Consider the following 27,017-nt stretch of genomic DNA (forward strand, 5'->3'; position numbering starts at 1 on the left):
GCTGAGTCTTCAAGGTATGTTTCTGAAAGACAAGGGCTCTTTTCAGCTGGTGTATTGGTACAGGCTCCTTGACTCCCACCGTGGATGATAAATACCGCTTTGCTCATTGAAACACTGTCTCACAGTGAAATTAAGCATCTGCAACCTTGTGGGCCCCTAACAAACGCAAAGATCAGTGATGGGATTCATATCACTTTAGTTTTCTAGCCTCAGCTACAGGTATAGATTTCCTTTACAGTCAATGGAGTGAGGGAGAAACATTTCCAGTGAAGATTTATCTCATTCCAAGACAGATACTTAAAAGAGATTGGATCCTTCATAGAGAATCCCCTCTACTGACTATGTGAAGCACTTGGACACCTAATTTTTGGAAGGGTAAAAATGCCTGTGATGAATCTTGTCCTTATGCATTATTCCTTATGCCAGGGAAATTCTGTTCCAGATATTTTTCCTCACTATTTCTACACTAAAAATGAACAACATTGAAACCTGATGTTTTCACTGTGATGGTCTTGTTCTCTTTTTACTTGCATGGATCTAAAAAACGTGTCATTAAAGACAACAGATATTATCTAGTGTAAAACTGGAGGAAGTCAGGGGAGGTCTTTTATGTTTGCTGTACAAAATACCATGCAACTATACTATTCTGACACCATATGGACTAGGTATTTTTTTCCTAACAAGAAACACAAGTTCTAGCTTTAAGAGGTGGCGAGAATAAAACAAAAATACTCCATAGCACTTCCTAAACTTTACACTCTATTAACATGAGAATACCCCCTCTCCTCCTTTTATTATGCTTGCTTTTGATTTTTAGGGACAGGAGCTGTTCTTGGCTGTGTATCTGTGTGGTTCGGTGTAGCGTTCATCTCCACGTGAACATTAATGAAAAACAACAACAACAATAATAATGCAGAATAGAAATGGAAGATGACAGCAGTTTAGGGTTGTATCACTGAAGGCTCAAAACTTCATTTTTTAAAGAATTTATCTTGCAGACCTGTTCTTTGAAAGGGTAGACCCAGGTGCACTTCACAGGGTACTTTGTGCAATGATTAAGAGCTGAGTTGTACACCACTCTAATTATACTGTTGGTTGTGGTCCAGTGAAGACTTAAATTTGCAACTTATTAGAGAGTTTATTGGATTGCCAAGCCAAGCATTTCTTAGAATAAACAGTTTTCTCTTAATTTTGCTGAAACTTCAGGTTCTTATAATATGATTGTTAAAGGTAATAAAATTTCAGCAAGTTAAATATCATAAGCTTTGGGTATTCAGTAAAGCAGAACTAATTTAGTTTATAGCAGAAGGCTTTCCTCTATCCCATGGAGTTTGCTAAGGAAACCTGACAAACTGAAGGCAGAGAGAGCAAGGTTGGATTCAGCTGTGGTGCACCACCCAGGTGATACTGGTGACCTGGGCAGCTGGGCCACGTCTGTGGACAACGTCTCTTATTGCAGCAGCTGCTCTGTGGTGGTGATTGGGTTTGCAAGAGGGAAGAAGTCAAGTGACTGGAAACTTCTGCTGCTCCTGCCTTTGAGAACCAGCTTTAACCTGAACTGGGTTAAAACTTTGGTGGAAAGGACAAATCTGGGATTGGTTGTAAACCTTTGAAGTCTTCTGGGTATGTAAAAAGATTTCTAGCTGAGCAATAGAAAGTAAAGTCTGATCTGTTAGAGAGGGCTGAAATGAAGCTTCCTTGAGAAAGTCTGATATTTAGATGCTTGTTTTCACTGGAAGTTGGTGTAAGAATTAAAAGATCAAAACTTATGGAAACCAAAACTTCAAAAACCTTGATCTGTAAATGTCAGGTTGCGTTGTTTCAACATGTTTTACTCTAAGGAAATGTTTTGACTTTCTCTTACTGGAGGTATTTGAGTGTATTGAAAACTTGGGATTTGTTTATTGGCAATGTCTGTGTTGGCACCATAACATTTTGGGGTGCAAGCCTGTACTCCAGTTATGCAGAGATAGATCTCAGTTGTCTTGTGGGGTTTATGCTACAGTGAGGACAAATAACCTGTAACAAAAGAAAAGTGGTAGGGCACACGCTGATCTCTCAGACAGATTCAGAGTTTTAGGTTGATGTGGTTCGGTCAAACACTTTGCTTTCCTTTATAGAAAATTCTTTCAAAGTTATTTTTCTCCAGAATATTTAAATTAAGATGGAGCTGAGTTTTCTGAGGAAAAAACATCCAACAGGCTTTGTGATTAATGTTGAGGATTCTTAACCCTTTGCTCTCCAATTACTCAGTTTGCAGTGCAGTTTCACAAACGTATTTATTCTGTGTTTTTACAAGAAGAGAAATGGTGCAGTCACCATACCGTCAAGGTTTATTTTATTTATTTATTTATTTTTTCCCTAGTTGGGCTGTAAACAGAGAGAGCTTCTTTCATATTTTAAAATAGATGTGGGTGTATTTTTTACCTTAGGCCCACCCTGGGCATGTGACTTCCTTCCCTTTTAACCTGTCTCTCAGATTAACAGCTGATATAGATATTCACATTCATTATTTAGACTTTTGGGGCTACTAAAATCTTGACAAGAGCTGAAAGGGTAGGCTTTGACTTTCAGTAAGCTAGCTAGAAAAAAAGAGAAAAAACAAGTTTGTTTTTTCCAACCTAATCAGTAGGTCTAAAAAAAAAGATAATCTCCTTCCCTTGCCAGTCAAGGGAAACCTGTGAAGCAAAAGCAAGGCATGGTTTATAGCCCATTCAGTAAGATGTTGGATGCCAGCCTAACACATTGCAAGCTGTATAGCAAAGATCATTACGGAAGTGGAAGACTTGGAATATCCTCTTCTGCTGTCCCAGAATAGAAGTGTCATGAACAAAATAAAATCCCTGTCTAAATAAGATTACCTTCTGGTTCAGTTATCTATATCTCCTACCCCATTTTTGCATGGTTTCCAAGAAAAATCCTCTCCTGATTGCTTAGGGTCATCTCAACCAGATTTCAGAGTAGGTGAGTGTATCAAGCTTTTGGAACGCAGGTAGCTGGGCAGGGGAAGATGTTCTGCAAAGCTCACCCATGTTAAATGTTGAAGGGCCCAAAAAGAGAGCAGTTACATGAGCATCATGAGAACCCTGTTGCCCTTCAACCGCTACCATGGGTCACACCAAACGGCCTCTCCCCCTCTGCTACTCTGGTGTTAGCTGGGCTGAGATATACAAATATTGGACAGATAACATGCAGAGATTGGAATCCTGACCTTGTCAACAAAATTGAGTCCAGCCTGAGCTTTCTTTGTGAAGAAAGAAACATTGCTCCTTTGCACCTTTCACTTAACAGGGTGTGCCCTGACCCTGGTGGTACTTGTGACTCTCCTGAGCATCAGAATTTGGGCGCTGTGCTGTGGCTGCTGCTGGACGGCATAATGTGTGGTGATGTTCTGTACATGCTGCTGTGTTTTAGGGTACATTTCTTATTCAGAGTTAAAGCTCTTGATTGCAAGTGATCTATTCTTATTGATTTGGAAAGGCTGAACTTTAGATAGCTGTTGTTTAACATCTCAGAACTTTAATATTAGATTAGAAAGATATCCTTGACTCATTGTCCTGAACATCAGAAAATATATGGATCAAACATTTCTGCTTTTCCAGGATCATTTTTGACAGTCCTGTCCTGTAATAACGAATTAGTTCTGTGGCTAGAATTCTTTCTGCTGGGCTAGATATGACTAGAGAGGACAACTCAATCATTCACCCCAATGACCTTCAATTGCATCTTCAGCTCAGCACAGTCCAGAAAATACTTGTCTGCATTCCATGACAATGCAGGTCCCCCTTTTTGAGATCTTAGACACTGAAAAAACTGCTTTGTGTCATGGAAGAGAGCAGTAAACATCATAAGCTGCTGGTATAGTTGGTTATTTTCCTTCTCTTAGCAGTTTTCTTCAATAAATCTAAACTATGTATTTATTATTATTATCCTTTTTTTTTTTTCTATTCCAGTGAGTGTGTGTGTATATGTAATATATCTACAATACATTGCATATAGAACTACCTTTGAGTGGGTATGTATACATGATTTAAGTGCATGCATACTCACATACCTTTAGCTGCTTCCACTTTTCAGTTAAGACAAGTTATTTTTTTTTTAGTCAGTATTCACTGAAAGTAAGAGTGTGGCTTTTATGTTATATAGTGAAATGTCCTTTAATAGTTCCAAATACCTGTTTTCCCCAGCCCTCCAACTCAAATGCTCCCTTCTGGCTGATTTGGCATATAATAGTTTTCAGTTCAGAGCTATTTATTATTCAGATACTTTTAAAGCAGTAGGTAGACCAAGTCCTGTTTTGGATTGTGTATTTTCTCTGCACATGGCACATATGATCAAATTAGAGTTACTGCATTGTGTCATTAGCTGACTTTCAGGTGCCTGAGGAGTTTGTCTTTAACTGTTCCAGTGAGGTTTTATATTTGCATCTCTCAGATGAAACCCTTTTTGAATTTTCCTTTCTCCACACCGCATTATTCTGCTCACCAGGTAGTAACTGTTCCAGTAGTCACTCTCTCTCACGCGAACTGTTTCTTTCTAAATGTCAGGGGTGACTGTAACGAGCAAATGAAAGTAAATTGTGCTACAGAAGGACTCAGCAATTAAAAAAGCGTGACAACAAACACCTCCCAGCCAAGCAGAACCGCAAACAACTCATTATAATTATTCCAGCCTGTTTGAACCCGACTTCCGCTTGCACACTCAGGCGGAGCTGCGAGGCACCACTTCTCCATCAGTGCTGAATCAGTCTTCTGCTGACTTCTTATAGCACAGCATAGATAAGGGCTCTTCAGTGGTAATTTGCTTGAGTTCTTAATAAGGAGAAATTTTAGAAAGCAACGACTAGTGTACACAATAAGCTGAATATATATACGTGAGCAAGGAGGTCAACGTGCTGCTTCTTTCTCCCATTTGCTTTCTTTTGCTTTAGAGACTAAAGCAACTAAAGGGTTTGGATGCATTTTTCTCCTGGTTCTTTAAGTTACATATGTGTACAGTTTGCTGGCTGCTGTTTTCACAGCTGTTCTCCAGCTCTGTGGCTGTGAACCTGGTGTTACTGCAAGAGCACAGGGCTGCACAAAGTTTAGCTCTGTGTGGCTGTGATGGACTGCCATGGTCAGGGCTTGGGCACTGCCATGGCGAAGCACACCAAGAGACTTGCAGTTATCATATTATTATGTTTGACATGCATTTTTCTGTTTGGAGGGTACAGATAGATTATTTTGGTGTACTGGGCTGCTATTTCCAACCTAAGCAAGAGCTTTCCAGAGAAACCAACTGGAGCTGCTCCAGATGGGAGCTCAGACATGTGCTTGAGGCTGGGTTGGAGAAAGGGGAGCTTTGAGATCAAAGATAATGGGTAAAGCAATACCATAGTCAGCACCATCATCCTTGAGTTATGATGGAGTTTAGGTATTAAGGACCTCATAAAAAGTGAAAGGGGACACATTGACAGCAATGACTTATCTCCATAGCTCTGTTTACAAAACATCCAACCTCAGTAGCGTTACATCATGGCTACAAAAGGGAGGGTGAGCCCAGTGTTGCTGGAGTATAGCAGGGGCTTGTCTGCAGCTTCCTTTGTGGATGGCACAAAAGGCAGTTTGAGGCTGATTTTACAACATGTCATAGCCAGGAATGAAAACATCTGGGGAGGAGCATCTTATGTGGAGGTTACCAAATCACGACAGCTGGGACGTGCTGAGCAGAAACTCAGTTGTTCATGACGCAGTCTGCATGTCCATTTTAACTGGGACAACATGGAAAAATGTTTTAGGCTCATGGTTGGGCTGAGATGAGCCAAGGAGAAAGATGGTTTTGTTTCACAATGAGCTGTGCAGTAGGTAGTGTGCATCCATTTATTTGGAGACTGCAGGTGGAATTCATCAGAAGGTCAGATAGGATCTATGTGCCAATTACATCCCACTCAAACCTTTGTGCACAGGAATGAATTTCACCTTGTCTGACCCGTGAAGGCATGTGAATACCTATCTCCATTTTCTTAACACTACATTTTCATAGTTTCAAATTGCTAGATTTTTCTTTTTCAACAGTAACTTTCCTTGATGTATATCTGTTTCTAGTCTAATACTTACCTCTAGCTTGAAGTGAATGGCAGAGATCTCTTTAGTCTGCTGTTGCAAGGGTAACTGAATCATTTACTTTTATAAAGTGAAATCCATTTCTTCTCAAGTCTTCTGCAACTGAGGTAGTATTTGCAGAACGCTTTGAAGATGAAAAGCACTACACTTTATAAATATTAAGTATTATTTTTATATCTTCATCATCTGTGTTTTTAAAATTAATATGAAAAAATCCTATGAATACCCAAATGCCCAGTAAAATGCATATCCTTTCTCTAATCTTAATGCTTTATTTTCATCTATGAATCCTCTTAATCTTTGAAATTAATTACCATGATGAAAAACGGGAGATGTGTTTTCCCAGAACAATCAAATTGTTCTGTTGCAAATTTTCATACTCATTTTGCATCATTAGTTTAATTTCTTTTGATATTAAAACACACACATGCACACATCCACAGTCCTGCATATGACATCTCTCTCTTTAGAATGAAAGGAAGCCTAGGAAGCTACTTGCCAACTACAGCCAAAATTGACCCCTAGGACCGAGAAGGGGTCTTACCTTGTCTGCCCTGGGGCTCTCTGTGTGGGCAAAGGCTGCTGACCTCTCAGCTAGTGCTCAGGAGAGTTTTTATTCATCCATCCAAAAAAATTGACTTACAAAACTGAGACACTCAACAAATAGAGTATATTCACACTGAATGCATGCCAGTGGGAAGGAATCATTATACTGCAGCAACAAGACTTATACAAATGACAATTTGAGTTTAACCGCAAGTCACGTTTCTTTGTCCTTGTGAACTGTCTGACTTCTACTCCAGTGTCAGAAAACCAAATGCAAGAGGACTTCTACTGTGTTGGGGAAGCAAAATGGAAAAAAGTCTGATACTTTAGTAGGTGACTGATGAACAGGGCCAACAAATGTGTTTCTCAACAATTGAAGCAAGTGCAATTTCTTGCTGTGGTTGGGTTTTGATCCAGTCTTCGCCACATATTGCTGATATTTCTATCCAGGTTTTTGTCTCATTTCTGTTTATTGCCTACTGCAGTTGTGCATGCCTGAGCCATATTCCCTTTTAACAAAGAGAAGAGAGAAAAATAGCCAGGTCCTTACACTGTTCAGATCCCCTGACCAGAGCCAGTGAGAGAGAAGGGGAGAAGGAACTCTTTTAAAATATTAGTGTCAGTATGTTTCGAAGAACCTCTACATATAGCAATCACAATGTGAGGCTCTAAGGAAGTCAACTGAATGGTTCCCTAGGAAGATCTTGCTTTGACATAACACAGAAGGTTCCTTTTGTTGCAAAAATGGCAAGAAGAAAGGGGACAAAATGTGTGAGCTGAAAAGGAAGAGAGACTGAAATAGAGTCACATCACAGGCACTCAGAATGGATCTTTTATTGTAGATCACTACAATACAGAATTTCTAATGCAGAAAGGATTCAAGAATAGAAAGGAAGGCATCCACTGTGCAAGAAAAGCACAAGGAGATATGTCTTTTATTACCCTTTAATTTTTTTTTTCTCCCACTCTCATCAGAACAAAGAGACAGGTCAGGCATGAGATGTAGAGATTACTTTGGTAATACAGGCACTATTGTAATTGTATGTGACTGACAAAACAGGGAAATCATCCATGTGGAAATCTCACAGAAATAATTATTAGTCCAGTTGGCTGTGGAAAGAGGTACATGTGTGTGTGCAGAAAAAAAGTGAGACAGCTTAGTCAAAAAGGGAAAGAGAACCAGCAGGACAAAGCAACAAGAGCTCAAATGGGAAAGTGGATGATGGTTAAGCTAGCTGAAGGGACACTGGCAATGTGGAGCCATGAAGCTGAAGAGGGTGGGAATGGCTGAGCTTCTGCGGGTTGGACAGGAAATTCCTTACAGAGCCTGGAATAGCTGAACATTTGTGGTCTAGGAGATCTGGGCATGAGGCTCAGAATGGCTGGGAAATAGTTTCTTTGTTCTTGAAGAGTCGTTGAAGGAAGTAAAATCACTTTAATCAACAACTTGTCATAAAAAATGATATATATATTTTCATATATATATATATATTTTTTTAAAAAAATGAATATCAGAAAATCTTTGATGCAGACTCTGAAAATGGAGAGTTCTGAATTAAAAAAATTAATAAATTTGAATTCCAGTTTGAGGAAACCCTGGTTTTCTTCTCATGTAATAATATAGTTACCAGCTGCAAGTGACAAGGAAAAAAGATTTTCCATAAATGCTCTAGCTCTCAGGTGTGACAAGACAGTTTGACATGACCACTGAGTTTCTTCACCATGGCCTTTTCTGTGCTAGAACAGATGAACAGCTGGGGAGGAGATGGAGGGCACAGAGGATGATACCTGAGGGTGAGTGTGGTGTTTAGAAAAGGTATTGGTGAAATGCTAGGAGTACCACCAAGAGAGAGGTGGAGCTCAGCCTAGGGTAGGGAAGGAGCCCTGGCATATGACAGTGTTGTTAAGTGAAATAAAGGGAAGCAGCAGCTGAATGTTCATGGATGGTAACTATCTCCTGGAGGAAGCAGGAACTGGAGATATGCTTTTGTGTCTGTGTTTCAAGTGAAGGCCTGAGGGATGTGATGCTGACTGAGTACACAGGTCTGGTTCCCCTCTGTGTAGTATGGAGGTGTCTGACCCCAATGCTGTTGGGGGCATCTGGGCACAATGTGAAAGCCCATGTGGCCAATTTGCGGAGGAGTGATTGGCACCTCCAAAAATCTGGCATTTAAAAGCAGTGACTATATAAATGGAGATATCAAGGAACATGGGGGGAAAGAAGTCCACAGAACCACAATCATTTTCTATTTACTTAAGGGAAAGGAAGGAAGGATGAAAGAGTAGAAGTAATCTGATATTTCCACGTTCTTCAAAGCACAAAGTTCCAAGATATCACTCACTAAATTATAGAAAAAGGACAAGTGACTACAAAATTTTCACAAACCGTACCTTGGCCTCCCTTCCTTCCCTGCTCTCACAGTGTGGAGAGAGGATTAGCTGTAAGCTCTGATTCTATGGTCAGTGCCTGTGCTCACTTTATTTCTTTGACTGTTCCCTACTATGGCTCTGGAAAGTACAGAAAATCTTTTATGTAATGAAAGTTAGCCCAGAAGAAGGATCTGCTCTGATGAGATTTCCCAGAAGACAATACCAACTCTAATTCCTTCAGTTTAACTTTCTACTTCCAGAAGATTTGCCAAGGAAGGATTTACATATTTTTTTTTTTCCCTAGACCAATGTATTAATATTTAATAAAAAGCAAAGCCAGATGACACTTCTAAAGAAAATAATGAATTTACATAAACCTTTGCTGTATTTGAACAGAGCAAGATAAATCAAGGAGGTTTAACTTAGACATTTTTTTCTTCTCTAAAAAATAATAACAATAACATACCCAGAAGGCTTGAACTTCAGAAAGTGTGTTTTTTGTGTTACTCCATATCAAAATATCTTAGGACTTAAGTGTACGACATCCTCTTCCCCATTAACTTCTCTCCTGATGCTAGCTTGCCCTCCTCACCAGTGCTTGACCCACGTACCAGGCGCCGGCAGATGGCTTACTAAAAAAGTGCAGAGTTAAGGGAGGTTTTTCCACCACAACTGTCTCCTCAGGCTTTGCCTTTGTGAATGAAGATGTCTTTTTGCTTAGCAAATTTTCAGCATGTTTAGTCATAGAGGTTTATTGTTCTTCCGCCCAGGATTGGGCATTTTATTTATTTATTTTTAATTTTCTTTATTTTTATTTTATTTTATTCTAAGGTTAGTCTATAGTATAAAAGATTATATGGACTATTTTAAAGAAAAAGAATTCACTCTCAGGCAAGCAAAAAAGAAGGGTAAGAATTTCTGCCACTAGGTAGGCCTACCTGGTGCCAAGCTCACTTGACTTCCCTCTTATTTTCCTTTAATATCTTGTTAAATACGATCTCTGTCTGGCTGCTGGGTGACACAGATTTCACCCCAAGGATAGGGACCACAGAGGCCGTGAACACCATGATACAACATCTCTAACTCAGTACGCTGGTGGTATGCTGAAGAAAAGTCTGACTTTGTGCTGCCCTCACCAGCCCATTTCACAGGCTCTCTCTTCCCTCCAGTTGTATGTATCCCCACAGAGGTGAAAGCATCAGTAAAAGACTGATCACTTAAACATCATTTCCCTCCTGGCTCACCGTTTTGCTCAAAAGGCTTCACAGAGACATTTGCTAACTCTATTTTAGAAGGATATATCAAGTCTCCTACCAGGACCCTGTACAGTCTTTTTCAGTATCACTTTACTCTCCATTGCCAAGCTTTTAAACAAAAATAAACCAAGATAATGTCTATAAATCATCTTCGCTCCTTTCCAGCTCAGCACCAGTGGAAGACTGTGGTAAGTTATCATGTTTTTAACTATGAACCTGTCGGGCTCTTTGTCATTTATCTTGTGTCTCCCACTCTGGTCTGGCTCAAGGCTGAACATTAGCAAATGATGAATGTAGGGCTGTCTATCCTGGATTGTACTGGCATTATTAACCCATATTCTCCTGAATATTTCATAATATAATACATTATTCATGAGTTGCTGGAGCTGTGTTATTGACTCTCAGGTTAGCTGCCCTGTGTATGGGGGTAGGACAGAAGAAATGTTTGCCATCCAGGGGCAATCTCTCTACTGCATTCTCAGAGATTTGTCCTCACCCCTGTGATTCTGAATACTGTAGAGCAGATTAGCTAGTGTAAATTTGTTATTTCACGTTTATTTACACATCTGTCCTAATAGTGTTTTTTCCAGGTGGCTATGGTATCATATTTTGATTTATTGTGTTTCTAAGATCCACAAGAAATAATTGATTAATGCAACAGCTCTGTGGCTGTAACTTATTGTCAGTTTACATTTGATTAAATAATGTTCTATTAAGTATTATCTTCATTTTCCTCTGTTCCCCATATATCTATCATTTGTTCTCACTTTTCTTTTTTTTTTTTTTTCATTCTGTATTCTTTTTCCCCTTGAGACATTGCCTCAGGAAGCAGCTGCTACATATAAGCATCAGTAATAGAAACACAAAGGTCCTGTAGTCACCCTGTGGACACAGCCAAACTTGCTTGAGACAAATCTCTGGAGGCCCAAAGTTCAGTTGGACTCTGAAGGTGTGATAATTTTCTTGTTCATGGCCTTCAAATTCAGCCCACAATTGAGTAAAGAGCCATCATATCATTCTGTTCTTTACTGCCTGTTTAGATGCACATGTCACAAAGCAGTAGCTTTACACCTGATATTTCTCCATGAAGCTCCTTTCTGAGAAGTATTTCATAATGAATGCCAAAGCAACATGTACATTGACTGGAGTCTTCCTGGGAAACTGAGGCAGCTCTGATTTCCTGACCGTGAAGCAGGCTTGGTTTTCAGGTTGAGATACATGTGACATGTGATCATATGCATGGTGGAAGATAAATGAGCATATTGCCACATAAGATCTTGAGAAACATTGACAACTGTTGCCCATCTGGGGGCTTTGGGTTTTCTTATCCTCTCTTTCTAACGGTATGATTGCTGGAACAGATGGTCAATGGCTGTGGAAGATCTCCAAGCAAAGAACTGGCACAGATTTCAGGATGTTTATTTCAAGATCTTCACTATGCATTTTGTTCCTTTAAAAAATAAAATGGAGAACACTTTTGACCCACTTTAGGCCAAGTTCTGCAGAATTTCTTGGCCTATTTCCTTCACTGAGCTCCTCTACAGTGGTGGAACACAATCCATATCATCACTGTCTTCAGACTGCAGAACTGCTCAGTATTGTGCTCCAAAAGGATAACACTAAGAAGTTCCAGTATAAACTAAGGGAAGGACCATAAATCTGTGCTGCTAGCTGCAGTCTAAGAAAATGAAGAAAAATGATGAATTGGGAAACATGATTATTGAGCAATGGAAAGTTATTCCAGTGTCCCCAGTCATATGCTCCTTTCTCCTGCTGCAGAGGTGGCATCATCAGGGGAATAAAACCCTGAAATAGATTATGTTGCCTGCAGCTGTTTGCATATTTACAAAATCATAACAAAGAAATAATCTCCAAGAGAGGTTAGGGTCATGATTGGGGGAGCTTGATTTTTCTGCGGAGCATCTGCAGAGCCCCCTGCAGTGGTGATTATCAAGCTGTGTGTCATGTAATGAGGGGGCTAAAAATGGCTGAGGCTAGAGGCACTGTAGGTAGATGGTTAATGAGGTGCTAATTGGATAAGAAAAAAGAGAGAGGGAAATGAGCAGGAAGACTAGTGTATCTGAATCAGAAGAGCTGTGAAATGTGGAAACATACAGCGTATTTTTGGCTCCAGCTCCTATTCCCTCATTCTCCTCTGTGTAGGAGTTGAATATTTCCCTTGACTCAGCTGGAGACCTCGTTGTCCCACATGGCTGCTCTGCTGGTGCATGGACATGGAGCTCAGGTCCCAATTCAGCTTGTCATGCAGCGGTCACTGACAGCTCTTCCTTACAAATTGTCTACCTCTGTCCACTGCAGGAAAGAGCACAGATACTGATTCTTGCATCTGACCGATAGACGGTTTCTCTAAATGGCACAGAGACTCAGGTATTCTAGGTTCCCTGGGTTAACCTTTGCTCTGGGATGAGCAGCTTCCTTCTTTCAGCTATCATGTAAAAGTTTTTTCTTCCAACTCTGTCTTGCCGATATACTAGGGAATTATAACCATTAAAAACAAAACAAAAACACCAAACCTCCTCATTTTCTCCCTTCTCTTACATGTGGTTTTTGATAATGGTCTTTATGGAAATATTTCACTTGAATGTCATCCATTTTTAAATTAAGATATTATAACCTGTATTCTGGTGGCCTCAGTATCTCAATGTTATTTAATTTTCTTTGAAATATTTGATTTTTTTTTTTGTATAAGCATGTGATGAAGTCTAACAACTTAGATTTCAGTCACAATATCACTTCAGATTTTTCATATGCCATAAATCAGCTCCTGTGGTTTATTTTCCTTCTTCTTGAAACAGAGATCATGTTACACCTCTGGCTGTTGCAGGGCAGGCAGTAAGGTTATGGTAATCAAAGACCATTCTTTGATTGAATGGGGATGGCCATACCCATGCAAAATGGTAGTGTTACGAGTGTTCCTGGTGCCTATAATTTCCACCTGGTTTTTAGGCTGAATGGCACTGAGCTACTGTTCCAAACATGTTTAGATCCTCTGGGGACAGCAGGATTTTCAAGGTCTACAACTATGTGCAATGAAAGATGTGATAAACGCTAAAGTTGTTTTCTAAGTGAAATGAAGAAAATGAAAATTATACCAATGCTGATGAAGATGAGCAGCAAGCTTTAGACTTAAATGGGGAAAATGACAGCATTATCAGTCAGTTATCATGGCAACCAAGGAGCATAGAATTTGGGTGTCAACTTTCCAATCATATTGTCTCTACTTGGCATAATAAGGTACATTTTCTTTCAAGGGAGTTTAATCATTTCTCCACCGGAAGTCATTTAAATGTTTAAGCACCTGACAGCACTCAGGAACTGGGGGAATTCAAATTTCTTCTGGATACCTGCAACTATATGGTTATACAGAGAGAGAGGAAAAAAAAGAGAGAAAAAAAGACAGCTCTGTGAAAGCCAGGCAGAAAACTCAGTTGTATGAGACACCTTACTTGTTACTGCTATGTCTTAGTTGATATGAATTTCATGCTCAGTGATATCCAGTGGCTGGAGTTAAAATACTGTAAATCCAGGTCTTCTCTAGAGACTGCACAGGCCATTTTTTTGTACTCTGAGCTGAACCAAGGATGCTAGCAATGGCAGACGTCCATGATGAAAAGTCATCTTTGAATGACATACTTGTCTTGCTGTAGAGACATGCACGTGGTCACATCTGCATTAGAGTCTGCAAAGAGAAAACTGCAAAAGGCTTTAGAAGCATGGATTTAATCAGGGATAATTTCTCTTTGTGGCAGAGAAATGAGATTATGATGTAAAATAAATCAGTAGCAGAATTAGAAAGCAGAAAGTCTTGAGATCTGGGATACTTAATCCTTGACCTGTTGCTCAAATGACGGTAACAGCAATCAGGCTACACTGGAATCCTCTTACTGGGTGCATGATGAACATGTAATCTATTTCTAAATTATGAACCGGAGGGGTTTTATTCAGACCTGTTTTCCTTTTCTGCCTGAGATAAGGACTAAGAACAAGCTGCAAAATATAGATGTAGGATTATGGTTGCTGCAGATGGGGTAGAGCCACTTACAGGTAGATCCAGGAGGGAACCAACTGCTTCCTGCATATCACGTGTGTCCACAATGCACACAATTTCTTTTATCAGATAGGTATAGATATTCTTTTATCACACAGCTATGAGACTGGTGTATGGGGCAACTGATAGTCGAAACTACTGACCAAGTAGGTTCTCCAGTTTCCTGACTCAAGGACTATACCTACATAGTACTATATAATACAATAACATGGTGCTGTGCTATTGCTTTTAAGCTTAACTGTATTGTCTATGCATGGTCTTTTATTTTTTCATTGCTTTATTGAATTTAAATCAGAGATTTAAAAGCTTCTACATTTTATCCAGTTTCTTATTTGCCTTTAAAGACAAAACCAAAAAGTATTTAGTATATCATTATTCTAAAAAGTCACAGCAGGGAATAAAATTATGTTTGTACTGGGCACATTACTAGCCCAGTGGGAATTGATAAAATTTCTCACTCTGCTGCTAAATTTCATTGAATAAGAGAGTCACCAAACATAATTCAGCCAGCATCATCCTGGGCTTCTCTTTTCTCCAGTAAGATAGAGAAAGAGTCAGCCATGTCACCCACTTCCACAATTTGTTAAGCATGGTATTGTGTTTGCGTGGGTGTCAGACACAGCCATCCCTCAGGACTATGTCAACCAATGCATGGTGTCTGACAGCCTTGCCTCTGCTGCAGTGCTGCTTCCTCCTCCCCAGCTGCACCTTACAGAGGGGTGTGTATAGAGGAGGACTGGAGCTTTACTGGTTGTCTTCCATGTGAACAAAATCCATGCTTACTAACATTTAGCAGTCTCCTTAGGGCTGCTAGGGTAACATAAACTGGATTTATGGAAAGGAGCAGAATTTGTCCTTTTTGGTCCCCAAGAAAGTCTGAATCATCATATATTCGTATATTAGATCCTCCCACAGAGATGAAGACGTTTCTTAGCCTGCTTCTTGTTTTGTTTGGCTCTTTTTCTCATCTGGATTTGAGATTATTTTGTTATATATATTTATTGCTAAAAATTATATAAAGGACAGTAAAAACCTTTCGGTTTTAAACATAATTACCTCAGTCAAAAGTTTAAAAAAAAAAAAAAGCATGCTCCCTCCTATAAACATGTTACAGGCCAGGTAAATCATGTTAAAATTTGGAATTGGATAGGGAATCTTGCACAACAAAGTGCGATGGGTAACTTGCTGTTTCACACAAGTTTTATTTCCAAAAGCAAAGTATGTCTTATCCCTGACATCTCCTCCCTCAAAGCCCTCCCCAAAATGGAGTCTATGTGATGCCACAACACTTGCTGGAGACATTTGTCAGGTCCATGTCTCAGTGAAACAGACTGAGAGTAGGGGAGCTGGTCTGAGAAATAGTGGACTGAAATAATTTAACGACAGAAATTATGGAACTAATTCGGCATCTCCCATTTTCTGACTTGTAGAAAGCTAACAGCTGCCAGACATAGGAAATGATTTCTAATGTGATTGCTCTGAACTATCCTGCCATTAAGAGGATCCCTTTTTTATTTTTTATTTTTTATTTTTTGTTTCAAACAGAGATACTTTCCTGCATTGGAAGATGTGAAGTGTAGGAAAGTCTTTGCTCCGAGTTTGTCTTGAGTGATTGCCTCCTCTTTGTCACTGATTTTAACTGCATTTGGTGAGGGATCATGTGTATGTAGTTCAAGAAATCAGATGGAATTAGTTTGTGAGGGAAACGGAGGATGGCTGTTCTTCAGCTAGATAATTGACTATACTACCCTCTGCAGAGGCTTAACACAGGGGGAAGGAGAGGGGTCACGGAAAGTCTTCCCTACAAAAAGAGGGTAGTAGAAGGTATTACAGCAGAAGTTTATGTCTTTACTACATTTCTTCTTCGAACACTTTGGAAACTCATATCAGAGTTACCAGCTTGTACTGTTATTGCTGCTGCTGTTATGTGGTGGTTTTTGGCATATTTATTCATGGATGACATGGATGACAACCTTGCCATGCTAGGAACTATACAAACACCAAGGGCTTAAGGCTTCAGTGGATGACATAATAAATAAATATATTCCCAGGGATAATGAAATGTAAGATGGAGGGATTTAAAAGGAGCCCTTCCACCCTGAAATACAAGCCTGACTCATCCCAGCACAAGAACTAACTTGTGTAAGTCAAACTGAAAGCAGGCTGATGGAGAGAGTTGTGCTGCTCCAGGGGGGCTGTTGAGCTGCAGAGGCATCCATCCCCACTGGAGTTGTGTTGAACTCCTCCATCGCACTGGTGGAAATCGAAGAGGTAAAAGGTTTGTAAGCTTTTAACTTTTACCTAAGGTAAAAGCCTCAAAGAGGCAAAAAGGTAAGCTTGAAGATGAAGAGGTTGATTTGCCTGTTGCTGGCTCTATCCAGCTTCAGTTTCCATTTTGTGCCTCATTGTTTGCATTAAGCAGAAGACTAATTTACCTCCCTTTTGACTAGAAATCTAGCTGCAGAGTTGTTGTACTTTTTCTCCATCTCCTTTTAACTTCCCTTCTACTACCGCAGTCTCCCTCCCACACAAGGACACCTTGTGTTTGCTGTTCGAAGAAGAAATATGGACGTGATATTGCATGGATGGGCTCTCCAAATTGCTGCCAACTTGTGCTTCAATGTGTTTCCCCACTTTGGACAGTCCTCCCTCCCCTGTTGACAGAGGCCAGGAAGGCTGCAGGGGGCAGAAGGTGTCTTTTTTGCACTGTAGTGGTTTTGCAACACTTTGTGTCCAATCAACAGTGACTGGAGGTGTGCAGCATGGGCCATGGGATCTGGCACCCCTGATCTCAGAGATTTCTGTCCCAGAGGCTAACTCGTTGTGATACCCTAGACCCTGGGGCTGGGCAACTCTGGAGCCTCTCCTTGTCTACAGCAAGTTTGCTGTGCTGTAATCTCTGCAGTATTTTGCTGCTGCTATTAAAATCAGTCCTTGATGGGCACTGATTGTCACTAATTGCTAAGCACTGTGGAGGCTGATGTTTTAGCCCATGACAGCATGCAGGGTTTATAGTCAGAGTGGAGGTATTTTCTGCTGTCTCCAGAGCCTGACTTTCAGGATGGGATGAGGATGAGTCAGTCTCCTTCTCCACTGAATTTCAAAGAAGCCTGTGTTTTAGCTTGGAAAGGGTTCCCAAATTCAGAGGGTTCATACTAGCAGAGCAGCATCTCCCTTTCTGGGAGAACCTCATTAATTTATGGGTTGCTAATTTCCATGAAAGTATTTTTCATGAACAAAATCTCCCCCAAGGTCTTTTCCTCTTTGTCAGTAAGCATCAGAAGCTTGTAGTGAAGCCTAGTATTACGAAGATTTCATTACTTACACTAAGTATACTCCAGAGCATTTATTAATGTACTGTAAAGCAAAAGGAATAATTAAAAATAAACTATGCTTGTCAAAGAAATAAAGTGCATCTTATGCTGCATGATCCTAGCTTCTTTTGAAAATTGTCCTTGCTCATTTGGCTATTAATTCAGGGAGTGCAAGAATTGTGGTATGGTCTGCAAGATGTTAGAGCAATTTAATGATGCTTTTCTTTAAATAACAAGGAACAGCACCTTAATTTTCTGTAAGTGGAGAACCACTGACAGAAGCCCTCATATCTTTTATGTTAGGATTTTAACAGCATAAGAGATTTCAAGAAAGGATTGTAAAGGCTCAGACCACTGCATGGTCTACCCATTCAAAATAGAAATATACCTCAAACACCTAGTGATATGTTTGCAGGTTGAACAGTTTTTTTCTCTGTTAGGCTAATCTTTTTGCTTCCAACGTAGAAGCACCCAAAACTGTCATTCATAGCCTGAATTGCAGGTTGCTTCTTGGTAAAACATCTTTTCTGTCCTTCTGACAAGACAGTGAGCTGTAGAGAATGAGGACAAGGTAAAAAAAAAAAAAAACAAGAGCTTGAAACCATGTTGAGAGATACTTGAATGTTTCCATGCCCCTAGCATGACATCTTTAGAGCTGAGCATATACAGAAACAAGAAATATATTATAAATTCAGTCAAGTTACTATTGTCTCAACCTCTAGAACAGAATTGTTCTTGCTTATCTCTTCTTCAGCATCTCTGACTGTATCTCTTTCAAAGGAGCTATGTGACTGCTTAGGCAGAATTGCCTCCAATCCCACTAATGAATTCAGGCCCATTCTGTAGTCTCTTGTTCTCCCAATGGAAAATTAGGAAAATTAAAAAAAAAAAGTGTTTATGGAAATGCTGCCAGTATATGCAGATGGAATTCAAGAAGAAATCATCATTCATGTATAGTTGTTCTTTTTTTGCTTTTGTTCAAAATAAACTCGCTTCTTATTTCTGTACTCCAGGGAAAGAATCATTTGCAACTATGTTTGCAACAAGAAGACTAATAAGGAAGAACAACAGCATACATCTCAGAACTAGCAGTCTCTAGTTCTCTGTCTTTTTTTTTTTTTTTTGTCCTGATCTAATGGGATGTGTTTCTCAGATGTAACTGATACAGAATGGGGGTTTGTTTATGGAACATTTGCTTTTCAGAAGATATTTGCATGCTAAAATGGTGCTTCACTGATTAAGTTTAAACCATTAAGGAAGAGAATAACCTATTCTATTAATAAAGATAGGCCTGAATAAAAATCTGTGCTTCAAATGCACTGTGAACTGTGTCTTTTTCTGTCTTTACCAGCTGAATCCACATTGTGCAGTGAAAATGGTTTTATCTTTATTTTATCAACATATCACTGCATGTACTTGAGGAAATCCCCATACCTTCTGTCTCCATCTACAGATCACCCTCCCTTTATGAACTCTTTTCTATTCTTTAAAAACATGTTTTTAAGAATAAGGCTACCTGCACCTTATAGAAAAAATTTCACCTGCTGTCATCAAAATACCTAAACAAGGAACCTAGAAAAAAATGATGTAGGAAAAATAATGCCTAGAGAGAGCATCCCTAAGTGATGCTGAGGTCAGAGGCAGAAAACAGGCAAATATCCACTAGCTGGAGAGAGCCTTGGTCTAAAAACTGCTTTGTTGAGGGACAGTTTAGCATCTTTCTAACCCTGGGAAAAAGCTTCTCTGGTTCCATTGCAGTCCCCAGGAGAACTTGCCTGGCCTCCCTCCAACCTCCACGGAAGTGGGCTGGATTGCTAATGCCTGTCGTCTGACCTTTCACAGCTTTAGCTCTGAATTGACAAACCGAACAATGGCATAACAGGTCTCTCAGACAAAGGAGATCTGCCACAGAGTTTCTTATCCTTGCCTTGCCTGCCCAACAGATGAAAGATACTCTTGTGTTTTTGGTCCTCAGGAGGTTCTAAGGGCTCTGGATTAAAGCTATGTTTTATTTGTGGATGATTCCTCTTTGGATGGCTAATCACCCTTCCTGCTGCTTCCTGTTTCTCTCCTTTGACACTTGACCTTTTCAACCCTGCTTTAAAGTAATCTTTACCAACAGAAACATGCTCCATATTTGTGCAGTACCTCACATGGTGAGATCCTGAGGTGAAAGTAGCTGATAAAAATAATAAAATCCTTTGAGAGATGTTGGGTAGCAATTTTTTTTCCATGCTACTGAGATGCTTCATGTTAAACTTTGAAATCTTTTCACCTATAAGTATGAATGAGATTCTATATTTTTATTCCCAGTTCCCATAATATGAATACGGACAATAGTTTTTGTAAAATACTAGTACCTTGACAAGTGAATATAGCCCATCCCCTTTCCAGCCTTCTGCATTTAAAAAGTGTTAGGCTTCTGAAAGGTTAAGAGAAACTTTTATTTTCTTTGTTCATTTATTGTACAATCTGACTCTCCAGATGGGAACAGGAAGTTCAGAGCTATAGTTGTATAGTTAAGTCAAAGAAGCAGAATTTTTGAATGTTTTCTTTTCTGGGAAATCGAATACATTATTTTATTTTTGTAATCGCATCTGCTAGTTGAGCTGGAAGAAGAAGTCTGCACTAGGTGACAATAAAGACAAAATAAACTGCTTCCTTGTGTGAGAACTGACTGATGGTCGTACTCTTTCAAGTTTCTCTTTTGAGAAATCAGAGAAGATCCACACAAAGATAGCAGTGAGGTAGAAGGAAGCGAAAGAGAATTCGAATTGATTAAGAACAAACAGAACTTCCCTTGACTTGAATTGAGTCTGGGACTCAATTAAACCCAGGTTCATTTTAGGAAAGAGTGGAAAATTTTCCAGTGCCACATGCCCAGGGGCTACTGGAATGAGATAAATTACTCAAGTTATTAATTCTCCAATGGATTAGCTGCTTTTCTGCATTATCTATTCAAAGCAGACACCTGTCCACACAGGGGGTATTTGGAAGCTATAGAAAACATGCTAATAAACATGTGGTGGTTCAGCTGATAAAGCCCAGATTCCTCATCTGTCTTCATTTCACAGAGGGAATCTTCTCTTTATTTAGGTTTGCCCTGTTGTTTGTTTTCAGGCCACATGATCCTAAATTCACCTCTCAGTTGCTGAGGAAGCCTGACAGGACACAGCAAGGAAGGAGTAATGTGGTCTGCAGGTTGCTCCAGGTAGTTAATCTCCCACTGGCCAAGTAAATCGGTGCTGATACAACAGACTTTATACAAGTCACAACTGAGCTGTACTTTTTTCCCTCTCATTCAGTGTGGATGTGAACTCATAGATGAAGACACCTCAAGAGTTCTTTCTCCTACTTGAGGACCACCTTGCATGAAATATCTCAACGGGTGGAGTATTTCACGCATCAGATTGTGTGATAATAGGTGGTACTGCCGTAGCCAGGGTCCTTGTCTTCCACAAGACCAGCGTCTCTTTTTTTCTGGGAAACCCCCAGTTAGGGGGTATAATAGTTTTCACTGGAGGTATTGGTGTTGGTGAAGGCTGCAGGGAAGGAAGGAAGCTCTGCCATTTCCTACAGACACAATGCCATATGTCCTGGCTGTGGTCTAAGATTTGCAAGAAGGAAACTGTCACAGTCTCCTACCTGAGGCTTGAGTCAGCACAAATCTGTAGCTGAATGATTGGATGTGGGCATGCTGCAACCCACCCACACCAGCGAAAACAGTGTCCCATGTGCAGAAGTGCTCATCACAACCAATATGATAGAATTACAAAACCCAAGAATGAGAAATAGAGAAGAAATTCTTGACTCTAAAAGGTGATTTTGTACCAGAGGGATTGCCTATGTCCATTTACACAAGAGGAGGAAGGGGTTTGCTTGTGGAATATAACCTACTTTCATGTTATAATTGTCTATATAAAATCTTGCTTCATGTGAGCCTCTCTGGAAGAGATTTATGATTTGAGAAGTGGTAATTTAATAGTCTCACTTAACTGCAATAGTATTCTTGATTTTCCTGCCTTAGAGTCAGCAGATGACTTTCACTACTGAGAGCACAGCCAAAATTGTATGTCTTCTTATTGCTTTTTTGGGGATAGGGGCTGTCAAGACACATATTTCCAAACTGATATAGATCACATTTTTTCGTTTCAGAGAAAACCCTTTCTCACCATGTCCTTGCAAACAGCCAGCAATATAAGACTACTGACAGAAAGAAAAGACTGTAAGCAATGCCACATTGTCAAAGTACCTCATTTACATTATGTTGATAAATCAGGCAGGCTGAAACCATTTGTCAAAAGACATTTGCTTGAATCAGATTCACTTTGCGTGCAGGTGATGGTTGGGAGGTTAGTACTTGCTAAATAATTGATCAACTCCTGATTTGTTTGAAAAACAAGGCAGAAACAACAAGAACAAAATGAGGCTTTCAGCTAATGTGGCTTGAGCATTTGAAGAACATTTAATTATGTCATCCTTTGATCAACAAATGCAACTTTTATATAGAGACAGAGAAAAAGAGTTGCAGTGAGGTCGTTAATAACATTCTTGTTGAGTGATACACATTATTAGAAAAGCAAGAAGCATACTATTTTTTTGGCCGATTCACTTCAGGATGGAAATTACTGTCATTTCTTTGTTTCCTAAATAGATTGATATTTCCAGACAATATTTATTGTGGTTTTGGAAAGTTATAACAAAAAAAATGTGGGTGCAGTACTGGTCCTCTCTTTTCACAAATCCATAGGCAGAACACAGAGTTCTTTAGGCTCAGGGCTTGACCTATGTTATGCTAACCCCTGCCATAGTACGGAGTAGGAGAAGCAGGCTCTAGAAGAACTGGATAGTGTGCTTTGCATAACCAGATCTTCCCCCCTGAGATTTTAAGGTTGTTTCTTGTCCCCTTGGGTTGGCCTGTCTGTCTAAAACTACAGCTTCCACAGAGCAGTCTGTAGATCTGGGACACCAATGTTATTTTGAACTTCAACATACTGCTTCCAAGGCAGTGTGACTTCATCGTCCCCTCAACAACTACAGTTACTATTTAGGAAAACAGCACAGGATTCACCTTCTTGACAGCATCAGAGGAGAAGCCATCTGCTCCTATCTTTCTGAATAGACAACAACCACACCTAGGGCAGGCTAAGACCGATTTCAAACTCAATCAAGAGTAAGGTGATCCTTGCATTTACATTTTTCATCAAATATGAGGTTGGTCTGTACATTTTGTCAGGCTTTTGAAGCTAGGGGAGAAGGCACTGTAATCATGTCATTTGTTACCCCTAGTATCGTCTGGGTAGGTGAGGTGCGTGATAAGCCTGTGGCCCTTTTTACCATCCTATTAATAAGAGTCCTGCTTCTTTCCAAGACCTCTTTGCTTACCCCAATGTGTCACATCCAGTACTCTGGCAGGACTGACAACATGACAATTGTAATATTTTAAATTCAGTCCATATGTTTTTGAAGGGTTGAGGCTGACAATGCTATATAGAAGATTCATGGTCTTCTGGGAAGTGCTCACCTGAGAGAAGAAAATGGTGGGTGGGATCTCCTCTTCTTGTCATCTGGATCAGAACACATCTTGCTAGTGTGCTGAAGGCATCTTGTCTGAGACTTATAACATCTGATCTAATGTTATTTTCTGGCTATGCTTTTTTTTTTCTTTCCTTTTTTTTTTTTTCTGGTTTAAGAGACTTTTCCAACTGAACCTACTTCATAGGGTTACAGGCTGAACTTAGGAAATTACTTTTCACGGACAGTTCATGCATGATGCTAAATATGACACAAGATCCTTCACTATTTAAGGGCATAAGGGCACTAAATAGAGAGGTTCCCATGGGAATCTGGCTGGCATCTGAAACTTCCTCATATTTCAATACTTGTCATTTGTATGGTATCCCACCTTTTGGGCTAGGTTCTCAGCTTTTGCTATATATTTTGCTATAGTCAACTCAGCATTTAGTTGAAGGAATTCATACATCCAATTTATAGGAAGATACAGTGAATTTCAAGGAGGTTAAGTGATTTGTCCACAGCTTGAGAATAAATCAAGGGCAGAACTTGTGACAAGATGCCAGGGTGCTGACACCTATTCCTAAAAGACAAACCTGCATTAAAAAGGGAGCAGTAAATCAGGCAGTGCTTCCGAGTTCTCTTGATTAAGGAAACAATCTGTACAAACTGTTTTCCAGGAATTTATTGCTGATTGCTACTGCCCTTAATGCATATGGAAAAGACTTCCACTCTTACTCTGCAGCAATTAAGTGGCATGAAACATCAAACTGTAGAAAGTTAGAGGGAATGCTCAATTTGATCAAAAATCCATGACTTTTTTTTTTTTTGTATAATTAAGAGCGTCATGAAGACTGTTCACTTGTGTGTTGATTTTTTTTTTTTTTACCTTTCAAAAGTGTGTTTTCATAAGCCCGTTGAGCTGCTCAGCATGCTGTGATTTTTGTTAATTTCCTCTTTACCAGGTTTATCAGCCTTAATTATAGCTAAAAGCGATCTTTGTCTCAAGAAGATGAAAACCCTTTGTGAAAATGCATTGATGCAGTTTGTTTCCAAACCCAGATATATTTCCTAATTAGCTTCTTGTTGTAACAGGTTGCATAATTAAAGAAAAAACAGGGAAATATTCAAAGTAATAATTTTCTTTGAACAAAGCTGTATAAAAAAGGAAAAAAAAAAGCTATGCTATTACTTTAATTAACCTTCTTTGGAAAGACACTGTCAATATCAAACTGCGTATAACTGCGTATTAGCCCTTCTGGGCTGTGTTGTGTTTTATATCTGACCTGTCTGTTAATCTGTTTAGCCTAAAGACCTGACAACTCTAGGCACAAAATCTCGTATTTCAACAAGCTAAGCAGGGTCACGCTTAATTAATGTTGCACTTGGATGAGAAAACTTCATGGGAAATCCAGCATTTCAGTTTATTTTGATACTTGTGTGGTGTCTGCTTCTTGACTGGCTAAAATGACATGGGTCAATGCCAGCCAGGACTGGCAAGCTCTAATGCCACCTTCCAACTCTTCCCTTGTAGCAGTCCCAGGCGTCACCAGTTCAGCTTATTGACCTGATGGAAAACTAGCAGTAGAGGAACAAATTAGTAAATACAACACTTCAGGCTGGGTGGGCCATCAAGGGGGTGAATTTGCACTGAAGGGGTGCTCCCCTCTCCCCTGCAATGTCAGCCACAGGGTCCACTTCCACTGATCTCTGGACCACCCTCCAGGAAGGAGATGATGTCTGTTATTTGGATCTGAGCTTGATGTTCAGCAGCACTGTAAGATAGAACAGGGATGTGTGTTACTATGCTTGTGGGCTAACTGATCTTTGCTCAATCAAGACTTAACTCAGTCCCAAGACATCCCCTGGTTTGCAGAGTCTTTCTTGGAAGACCTTGTTCCATTTCTCTCCATTGTTTCAGTCTGCTGAATTGAGTGCACCCTCAGTAAGCTTGCAGATGACACCAGGCTGGGGGGAAAGTCAATATGCTGGAGGGTAGGAAGGCCCTGCAGAGGGACCTGGACAGTTTGGATAGATGGGCAGAGGCCAAAGGGATGAGGTTCAACGTGGCTAAGTGCTGGGTCCAACTTTGGTCACAACAACCCCATGCAATGTTACAGGCTTGGGGCAGAGTGGCTGGAAGGTTGTGCAGAGGAAAAGGATCTGGGGGTTTTGGTTGACACTTGCCTGACCATGAGCCGGCAGTATGCTCAGGTGGCCAAGAAGGTCAACGGCATCCTGGCCTGTATCAGGAATAGTACAGCCAGCAGGACCAGGCAGGTGATCATTTCCCTGTACTCAGCTCTGGTGAGGCCGCACCTCGAGTGTTGTGTTCAGTTTTGGGCCCGTCACTACAAGAAGGACATCGAGGCCCTGGAACGTGTCCAGAGAAGGGCTACGAAGCTGGTGAAGGGCCTGGAACACAAGTCCTGTGAGGAGCAGCTGAGGGCACTGGGGTTGTTTAGTCTGGAGAAGAGGAGGCTCAGGGGAGACCTCATTGCTCTCTACAACTACCTGAAAGGAAGGTGTGGGGAGCTCGGGGTCGGCCTCTTCTCACAGGTAACTAGTGATAGGACTAGAGGGCATGGCCTAAAGTTGTGCCAGGGGAGGGTCAGGTTGGAAATTAGGAGACATTTCTTCTCAGAAAGAGTGGTTAGGAATTGGAATGGGTTGTCCAGGGAGGTGGTGGTGTCACTGTCCCTGGGGGTGTTCAAGGAGAGGCTGGATGTGGTGCTTAGGGACGTGGTTTGGTGGTTGACATTGGTAGTAGGGTGATGGTTGGACCAGGTGATCTTGGAGGTCATTTCCAACCTTAATGTTTCTATTCATGTACTTTGAGATTTGCTGCTGTCCACAGAGTATGTGCTGTTTCAGGAGACAGATTGGTACGGTGGTTAAAGCAAGCATGAGGCTTTCAACCCCTGCCTCTGTCAGGGATTCACTTGAATAAATCACCCCCCCGCCATGTCCAGGTTAGCCCCTTTTTCCAGCACATGATCTGAAAAACACCAGCTTGCTTCACAGTTCCTTCAAGGCAGCACTATTTCTTATTGCAAAATACTGCTAGGCTCTCTGAATAAACACACCTTGTCTAGCAAAAGGAGCTGTGTGCTTTCACAGCTAAAGCACAGCAATGGAAGCATCCTTCCTCCCTTTCTGCAGCAAGGACAAACTTCTCACTACTCCAGGGGCAGCAAGGGGAGGGTCTTCTGGGGCAGGAGTGCCAATGCCCTGGGTTGAGGGGGATCCTGAACCTCCCTTAAGAGCCAGCAAGGATAAGCTCTCAGCACCCCACAGTCTGCATACAGGTGCTTGATGTATCGCCAGCTTTTCTCAGACTTTGTATAGGGGGTCTTCAGGAGCTTCAGAAAGAACATCTACAGCTTCCTGCTTTTGATTCTTTGACCTCTAAGGGTCAGAGTTAATATTTGATTTAATGCCATGCATTTGTGCTGCCTCTATTACATTTATATCGCTGAGACAGTGTTCCTGGGACAACTGCAACATACATTAGCCAAGGTCTGCGAGTGACAGATAAGTCTGTTCTGCTTTTTGGATAATGTAGCACCCTCCTGGTTTTGCACAAATGAGAAAAGGGAAAAGAATAACGCTACATATCTTGTCCCGACCTGCTGTATAAAGCAGGACTGCTCTCTGCTCTACAAATACAAAGGACATTTAAAACAAAATAAAAGAGAAAGACAAGCCAGCATCCCCCTTCCTTCCCACTCTAGAAAAGACATTTCCTTACTCCAAAAACCAGGACATGATTCCTGACTCATAACAAAATAAAGGAAGAGTTGAGAGGAGGTGACTTAAAGGTAGTCAACTTTTGTTGTTGTATGAA

At 40.4% G+C, this 27,017-nt stretch overlaps 1 long non-coding RNA gene across 3 annotated transcripts in view; it reads left to right on the forward strand.

The window, feature by feature from the left end:
* Positions 1-1,460: 1,460 nt before the first annotated feature.
* LOC106031899 (uncharacterized) overlaps positions 1,461-27,017 on the forward strand; it is a 48,982-nt gene continuing 23,425 nt past the window's right edge. For all 3 annotated transcript variants that reach the window (XR_001204518.3, XR_001204517.3, XR_007162050.2), the window contains exon 1: positions 1,461-1,623. This is a non-coding gene — a long non-coding RNA (uncharacterized lncRNA). The remainder of the gene's footprint in view (positions 1,624-27,017) is intronic.

The sequence above is a fragment of the Anser cygnoides genome, chromosome 7, assembly GCF_040182565.1.
Source record: "Anser cygnoides isolate HZ-2024a breed goose chromosome 7, Taihu_goose_T2T_genome, whole genome shotgun sequence".
NCBI lineage: Eukaryota > Metazoa > Chordata > Aves > Anseriformes > Anatidae > Anser > Anser cygnoides.